Source organism: Amblyomma maculatum, chromosome 3 (genome assembly GCF_055883805.1).
Source record: "Amblyomma maculatum isolate TAMU_Amacu chromosome 3, ASM5588380v1, whole genome shotgun sequence".
Lineage (NCBI taxonomy): Eukaryota > Metazoa > Arthropoda > Arachnida > Ixodida > Ixodidae > Amblyomma > Amblyomma maculatum.
Window position 1 is genome coordinate 89,021,462 of NC_139346.1, and position 9,326 is coordinate 89,030,787.

The following is a 9,326-nucleotide window of genomic DNA, read 5'->3' on the forward strand; positions in this document are numbered from 1 at the left end:
TCGCCGACTGTTGGCTTCTTTCCTTCATGTATTATAACGAGCACCCTCATTTCCCCTTGACTGATCTGCTTATATATATATATATATATATATATATATATATATATATATATATATATATATATATATATATATATATATATATATATATATTTATGTATGTATGTTTGTATTTGCTTGGCACAGTGCTTTGTTTGCCCACTCCTGCCATAGCCTCATCGAGGCTGCAGTATGTACAGATAAATAAATAAATAAATACTGTAAAATAATGGCAGAATTGCTGTTTATAATGAAGAAAACTTTGCTTATCAATGTATTCAGATAGATTTGAAGGAACGAAGAGCTCAGCTGCTGGTAATGTTGATGTATTTCGATAACATACGTTTAACAATTGTTTTTAGTCCTCCTCTGCACAAACCTAGGGGATGGCTGCAGTTCGCCGAAGTACAACAACAGCCAGTTTTCACTAAATTCATTCGCAATGGTACTGATAGGCCTAATTGGGCCTCCTTTTAATCCCCCGTCCGCCGCTCAACAGCTGGAGAAGAGGTAAAACCTTAAGGGAGCAACAGCGAAGGTGGGCGGCAAGAACGGACTACTCATAGGATCAGTCAAACGATTTAATAAATAAATAATAATAAATTGGTTCACAGGAAGGGAAAGGCGCAGTATCTGTCACACTTGCTCTGTGGACACCTGAACCACGCCGTAAGGGAAGGGAGGAAGGTGGGAATGAAGGTGGAAAGAGAGAAAAAGGAGCCGTAGTGGAGGGCTACTGAGTAATTTCGACCACCTGGGGATCTTTAACGTGCGCTGACATCGCACAGCACACGGACGCCACTTCGTTTCGCCTCCATCGAAACGCAGCCGCCGCGGTCGGGTTCGAACCCGGGAACTCCGGCACAGTAGTCGGGCGTCTTACCACTGCACCACCCCGGCGGGGCTCAAACGATTTGCATGATCACATATTTTTTTAACCTTCGTCAAAGCAGCCCTCATTGCTATTGAACTTTATACTGAACCATCAATATGTCCCAGAAAATTTAGCGCTAAACATAAATTGCTCAATTGTTTCAACTTTCGAGCTCAGCCAATCCCTCCAAATAACCACATTGCAAAAACTTTCTTCCGAACTTCCTCTCGCAAACAGACAATGACAAAAGCTGTGCATTTCGTATCCGGGTAGTCAATTATGCAATTGCGCAGGGCCCCTACACAGATCCGTTTACAGCACCTGCGGTATGGTCGCAGCGCCGTTGCTGTTCCGACCACATATTTCAGGTGTCGCCACGCTTGCCTGGCTGCTTAGTTCATTATTTTGAATATTTCCCAATCTTCGCGCTTCCTTCTTTGCTGAAGTTGTTGGAAAGAAGGGACCTTACGGCTGAGTTACGATCTCCGGGAGTACGTCACGGTCTTGTTTGGACCAGCGTTGCACTGCTCCCTTGACACATAACCTGCGGCTGCAAATAAAAGGAAAGGACACTATACACTGTTGTCTCTACCAGCCTAGCTACTATTTGACTCTCTCCAGCATTATCCTCGGCCGAAACAAAGAATGCGCCTCGTGGTCGTGACTCTTTTGATATCAATGGCTGCGCTTACAGCAGGTAAGTGGTTGTGTCTACTTTATGGGCTTGAGGGCGACCTTTAATGCGTACTTCACGCTTAGAAGGATATTTGCAACGCTAGAATTCATTTTGCCAGTTCAGTGGTGTGTAAGAAAACACGTATAGAGACGCAACATTCGAATAAAGACCTCATAATACCTGTGCGATTTCAACGTTCATATAACATGGCAGTGTTTGTAAAGCAGCAAGGAAACTTGAACTTTTTCCCGACCGTCTAGTGAAGCCCTTATGGCGTTCACTGGGTAAGACAGAGTCACTGGGTAAGACAATGGGGTCTTGTATCAGTAGAACAACCATGCATTATCTCAATGCACAGCGCAATTTAAAGCACTACTGTCGCAATTTCGAAAAACCGTATTATACACTAACAAATTAAAAACTGAGTTTGAATGCCTGTCGTGGAACTAAGTTTTCACTATCGAATCAAAATATATCACTAATATTTACGTGATTATTTTGTTGCCGGGAAAGCAAAAGCAGATTGAATGCTCTGCGATGAAATTTTCAAACACAAACATTAGGCTTCAGCTGAGGTCAGTGCGCTTTCAAAGCCCAACACATATAGTATCAGATCCATGGCAAATCTTACACAAATTTAAAGCTTAAGGGTTTCTTGAGGGCTCCATCAAAAGACTGGGGAGTAAAAATATGTTTCTCAGTCACTTTTGCTAAACGCGGCATCTTGTAGGCCTCGTTTAGATAGTTCATTTTAAATGGTGCTACAAATTTTTGCAGCAGTGTAGGAGCTAGAGGAATCATAATTTACTAGTTCTTACCTCTGAGAAGCAGGCGTTGTCAAAAGCGCAGAACTATTAGCTGGCGTTATATTTGTTTTCTATTATTGTGGTTTCTTCAATGTGATTATAACCCCGAATTTGCGTTTCTTTTTCCAGCCCGATCCAGTGTCTCTTCCTCCACCTCAAAGGTGACAGTGAAGTGCTACTACGTAAGCTTCTATCCTTATTCCTCAGCTAAGCAAATATCTAATATTCCTTGGTGCATAAAACTAAAATGCGTCGTGTCGTGAGTTTGAAAAAACTAAGCTGATATGTTTCGAAATATTCAGAACAATAAAAACAAGAGAAGAAATAGAATACAGCAATGCTATAAAATTTCAAACCTCAGTTACAAATAGTGATGTAAAGAACAGTTTGCATACTTTGGATCAAACTTTTACATCATCATATCGCCGCAGTGGCTTTCGTGTTCTGGGGTTCTTTTATTTTGCTCAAGGCTGCTGAATCAAATCGTGGTCGAAGCAGTCACGTTTTGACGGACGCACACGAAGGGACTCCCCTGAGATTTGTGACTTAAGGAACATTATATCACTTGGATGATTAAACTCGCTGTGCGAGTTCCATTTCTTCTATAAAGAGGTACAAATTCTGCCCAAATGCTAACATGTTAAGGTCACAGCGAGCTCGTATTAATTTATTTGAAACGCTTGATATTAATTTATTATCCATAGCGCTTTGTTCCTTGTGATCGCATCATTCTTGTTGTTCGTAACTTTAAATGTCCCACGATAATTGGGGTTAAGTCACTGAGGCACTTAATTCTAAAAGCACGTTGTAGCGATCATGTGCGCCATCTGGAGTAACGCTTCAGGTCTCAAATTACGTAAAGGTCCAGAATATTGTATGTAGTGTATAAATTTTCCAAGGCGCCATATGGCCTCCCGTTCCTTGAACTGCAGAAATATATTCATTTTCGTATTTGCTATGTTTCTGGGCACGTTATGATAGTCGCGATTTCGTGCTTGCGTACGGGTTATCAGACCAAGCGACGGCTGAGGGCAAGCTTGCGCGGGTCGTCTATCATTATCGACTGCACCACGTAGCCAATTTATATTTTTTAGGATCTGTTGCTTGCTACATTTAATAAATTATTAATGCAAAAACCTTACTTCGATATGGTCACAGATTTCTGTCCGATGACCGCGTCCGCAGGCCGGGTCCGCAGACCGCGTCCGCAAAATCGTGCCCGAATCCGTTGTAATTGAGAAGTGGTGGACTTAAGGAGTGAGGTCAATCAATAGAGGGTGACGTAATGTTGTGTCCGAAAACAAATTAGGCCGACAAGTTAGCTAGGTAATCAATTACAGGGAAAATACGCAAACTCGTGTCCGCAGCCGTAGTCAGTAATTGAGAAATGGTAAAGGTTTATGAGCGGTTCAATCGATCGAGGGTGATATAACGCTGTGTCGGAAAAAATAATCAGGCCCATATGTTATTTAGGTATTTCTTTAAAAGTAAAAATGTAAAAGTAAAGGCGAAAATGGTCTCATTAGGCAATGGCTGTGCCACATTTGAAGTTATCAGATACTAAAATAGATACATAAATCAGTCAATTAAGGTGACGTCAACGATGTGACGGTACGCAACTTGAAGTCGAGTCGAAAAAGGGTATAATAAGGGATCGGTTTGCAATTTGAAAGTACTAGAGACTAAATTAGTTAATTAAGGTAATCAGTCAGCGTGAAGTCAAGAATGGGACGGCACGCAGCTGGAAGTAGAGCCGAAAAACGGCATAGGAAGAGATTTGCGTGCAATTTGAAAGTACCGAAGACAAAAAGGGGTGAACATGAAAAGAATTAATGTGACGTAGAGAATGTGACGTCACGCTACCGGTACTAGAGCTGAAAAAGGGCATATGAAGGAATGAGCACGCAGTTTCAAAGTACCAAGGACTAAAATAGGTAAATAAGAAGTGAATGAAACTGCTAGAAGTAACCAACAGCAGCATCCCTGCTTTCGCGACATTCCAATGCTGATTCTGCAGTGTAATGTAATTTTGCAGTTCCCTGGTTTGCCGTCCACAAATCATGCGTGCGTTCTAATTGGTTACTCAAAGGTGAAAGGTACTGCCTTGGCATACTGTATAATATATAGAAAGGAATACACTGAAAGGCTTCTACAGTGGTGATGCACATCACTGGTGTAGAACCGTTTAAGTGCTTTGTCTTGTTTATGTTGGGGAATAAATAGTGCCAGCATTCTTCGGTCTAAGTCTGCGGCAAACGCTCTTCTCTATTGTGGTCGGCGTGCAACTTACATTGTTGTAGAGTATACGCTCTACACGTTTTGTTCCAACTCCAAAGGGCTTTGATTGCCGCGTTTGTCCTCAAGCCGCCAGATAAGAGGCGTGGTTAGTGACGCCACTTCACATCTCCCGCTGATTAGAAGCGAAGCTGCGGACTTCGTGCGTTGCTCTCAATTCTATACCACGTGACTAGGGAATTGAGCATGTGCTTTGCGGCGCGTGGATGCTCACTAACGCCATGGTTTAGGTGTGCGCCGAATCAAGCGCATCAACTCTTGAGCGCGAGCCTCTGGCTGATGTGTAGCCATGCTAAATACAGATCATCCTCCTAGCGGTCAAGTAATTCACAATATTTATATTTTTTCCCTTTCTGCAACCAATATTTTTACTTTCATCCGACCATCTTCAAATATGTGGCATTCTGCTAATTACCGCAACCGTTTTAAAATGGCGTGTCTGTTTTCATATTACTCCGTACCCCTTTTTCTACAAATCTGAACTGCTCGCAATTCTCGCAGGAAATGTATTCAAGGTAATAAGGCTTCTACAGGCTTAAAGTCTTAATGCCACACTGGGTCCGAAGAACAATGTATTGTCACGTTGCGAATTATATCTCACTGCTTGTAGTTGTTTTCAATCTTTGACTTCCTACGACTTTTCGAGATATTTGTTCCTTGCCTCGAAATCAAATCACCATAGAGCGGCTAGCGAAGTTGATATGATTTCCGGGGCATTACCCCTAGTGAACCGCCCGGACAGGGGAGAGCATATGATCTCCCCCACCCCGTATTGGGCTGGTGTGTGCAGATTTATTATGGAATATTAAAGAAACTCACTATCCACCCCTGGTTACTAGAAATTTGCTGCGCTTTCAGTCACCGCCTCTCGGGCGTGTCCACGTTAGCGCACTGCTAGGAGGAACGTTTCTGCTAGAAGCCGCTACGTTTAAATGTATGACATGACTTCCTGGCAATATTCACCTTTGAATTCCTGGCAATATTCATGTTGAATGATCACTTATCAATTGACATACCAGAACTAAACCAGACCTAAGAAAGCTGGGAGGGATGGTATTATACTATGTTTGAATGACTATCCGAGGTGTTTAGAAAGGAAACGCTGAAAGGCATCAGAGCGCGCTCAATAATAAGAAAGTTTCCAAACTTTTCTCGCGTCCACTCTTGTACAGAATCAGTCTCCTCATGAGCAAATAAGCATCACTATTATGGATCATTGCCCTATGTTTCTGAGAGAATTAAACCAGTAAATGTTTAATGCTTAAAGAAAATATGAATACCGTACTAGAGCCAGCATTGAAACAGTTATATCGCTGTTAGAGAGCATCTCCCCAATAAAAATTATCCGATCATGCAATAAACTGGTTACTAGGGCACATAGAAGAGGTAGAATAGTTTTGCAAAAATTTCAGAGCCCAACTAAGAATGGTGGCACTAAGAGGATCTGCAGTCGAAAGAAAAATCATTTCATCTCATCGTGGCCCCGCTTTGAGCTAACACTACATGATAATAATATTGTTTTATGACCTTGAAAACTCGAATTGAATCTTCCGCCAAAAGTAAACAGCCGAATATCCTTAGATCTGTTCCGCGTGGCAGTTAGCGAACTAGTTTGATTCAGGTGTTAGAACTTTTATTTTTGTGTTAGTTTACTGCAGCATGAAGCTGTATATTCCTCAAGTAATAGATGTACGACCCAGACCATATCTTTTCATGGACAGTAGCACATCCGAAGTTTGTACAGCACTGAGTCCTTTCACACTGCCGATAGAATTAATGCAGGTCACATTTGTACAGAGTCACTGTCAGTCAAGCATTTTAAGTCCACAGAGCGTGCTCTTGAGGTGCATGTTAAGAGCTCAAGCAACTTTGACAAAATGCATTCACAGACATTCACAAGGCGCCTCCTTCTGTTGAGAGAATGAACAGCTTTATACGTGATTTCAGCTGCTCTTACATACTTTTAATGTACACTGCGCCCTCAATATCGATGACATGAGGTGTTAAAGTTGTATTTTGCTCTTGGAACAAACGAGAGTGTTTTTAAACATAACATATGCACCCCGCATATTTCGCCTTATGTGGTCGTCTAGGAGCACCAGAGACACAGCACTCGCCCGTCGGAACATGACACATCAAAAAGTAAAGCCCGACGCTGCCTCATATAACTAGCTGCTGAATTAAGTCTGATCTGGCGGTTCCATGATATCCGTAGGGGCAGACCTGGTAAGCTGGTTCGGTGGATGAATTATTCTGACCAAGCCCAGCTGCTGCACTTGGAGAAGAGAGTGCAGTCAACACGAAGCAGACGATCAATTGCATTATCTCTAAACAGCCGAATATCTGCGTCAGTAATTTTCGATCCCTGCATGAATTACCCGCCCACAACCCAGCGCCAGCCAGTCAGAAAGCAAGCGCATTTTAGTATATCTGCAGTGGCTTCTATGCAAAAGGTCAATCCCGCACAGCGGAAGTAATTAACTGACAAAGAGTTTCTAAAAACATTACATTTTCGTCCAAGCAAGATTGCGCCGAGGTCTGTCCAGGCTTCACACAATATAACTTAAGTGCCACTGCTGTAAAATTTTCTTCCTCGATAGCTCCGAACTGGGACATAAAGCCTGCCGCAAGTGTGTCCGCATTTCCCCGAATGAACAAATCACAGACCTGTGCTCTGCCTATTTTAATAAAATACGTTTTACCACTCATGTACATATATAGTGCACGCATAAACTGTAGAGAAGTACTTCCAAAGCTTATAGATAAACGCAAGGACTTTGAAATTGCTCCACATCCTAGTTGCCTTATTGTGATTAATAAATGAGTAATTTTGTGCAGGTAGAAAAATATTTATGCTCTTCTATAACAACTCATCGTCACGCATATTATGCATAAAAGTAGTCTTTTTTTCTGCAGTAGAGAGATAAATAAAAAGTTAGCTTTCTGTACACACTCAGGTTTTCCTTTTTATAATGAGGCCGCCTGCAAATAAAACTAGGGGCTCTCAAAAGAGCAGTGTGTGAAAATGAGAGTTGGAACAAAACCATGAAATTGAGAAACATGCTGATTATAGCTGGTTGAAATGAACTTCTTGGGTTTATTCTTGAATGTTCTTTCTTACAGTTCATGAACATCCCCTTTTGCCTTCCTACACACTGGAGCAAACCAGTGTATGACCAAAATACCACCGAGTCCACCGGAGGAGCCAACGAAGACGCCGACGACGATAAAGAGCCGCAAAGCACAGCTCCCTCTGATATTTCGTCGAGTGCAGACTAAGATGCCTCGCAACCGGCTTCGAAAGGATCACTATTAAACAAGAGTAGAAACACTTAGAGTGCTTCGTCAAACAACGACGGTGCGCAGAAGTGAATATGCTTGACGTGTTGGTAATATCAACATCCTTAGGTCATATATGTTACTGATCAGCAATAAACGCTCCGTTGGAAGTTAGCGCCTTTTCTATCCGGTTTTGCTGTCGTATTTGTTGTCACGCCGTGTTTCTCGATTAACGGTTGTGCACCGCTTTTTCTCGAGTTGTCCAGTACTGAAAATGGGACACAACCATTGAATCAGAAGGAAAGGCTGCAGCTGTATCTACATAATTATCACGTACTACACCTACCGATGCCACAACAGAGGCATCGTCCGGATTCTATGTGTAACGGCACAGCACAGCCAGCATGACGTTTAAATAACACCAGAAACAGCAGCTCACTGACAGCTTTTTCAAAACAAAGATTTCTGCAGTCTCAAAAAATTACCGACATTTACGCGACTTCCTAATGAGAAAATTGAGCGCAGCTTAGTGGCGAACGGCGACGGCTATACGTTTTGGCTAGGGCGGGGCACACAGCGATATCCGCCGCCACCGATTCTGCGCTCTGATTGCCGCCTCACAGGGGTGGCATTGAAGGAGGCTCGAAGAGTGCAATTAAATTATCGGAACGTCGGGAGTTCGGGAGAGCGGGGCGAACAGACAGCATCGACTGACTGAAACCGCTGACGCCGCAAAGCGAGTCAAGTCAACGTGGCTCTTCGTTTCGGCTTGCAATACACACACCGTGATACTTTGACGCCGAGCCAGCACTTGGCGAACCGGAGAACACCGTCGCCGTCAAGCAGGAAGAGGGGTGCGCGCAGTTGCGAAAGGTGGCGGCAGAAACGTGATGAGCAATCGGAGAACACGCGCGGTCGCCGCAGCGGAGGAGGAGGGTAAACGCAGCGGCGAACGGTGGAGCACGCGCTGCCTCAGATGTGGAGCATGGTTACAAGGGTTACATGGTTACATGGTTACATGTCGACGGCGACGACGACGCACACGTAGGGAGGGGCGCTAATGACCTGCGCTCTAAAAACCGTTGAAGCCTTGCTAACATAGTTACGCCACGCGTGCCCTTCATTTCAGCTCTATGTAAGGCGCACATGAATACAATGCGTAATAGGGCAACTAATAAAAACAAATACCTTCGATAAGCTCTCTATTTCTTCCTAAATGTTCAAGTGCGGAGGAGGCATTAGACGGGTTCGCAAGAAATATTGCCAGGGAGCGCTTGGAGCGAAAGACATTGAAGTGAATCTGCTCCGCCATTGCAGTTCGTATTGTAAACTGTGACGCTGTATACAAGCTGTACCG

General features: G+C 43.3%; 1 long non-coding RNA gene across 1 annotated transcript; it reads left to right on the plus strand.

Annotated features, from left to right (window-relative positions):
• Positions 1–1,518: 1,518 nt before the first annotated feature.
• On the plus strand, positions 1,519–7,991 carry LOC146195226 (uncharacterized). The gene is made up of 3 exons (XR_014705543.1): positions 1,519–1,610; positions 2,525–2,577; positions 7,814–7,991. It is a non-coding gene; the product is annotated as an uncharacterized LOC146195226 (long non-coding RNA).
• The last annotated feature ends 1,335 nt before the right edge of the window (positions 7,992–9,326 follow it).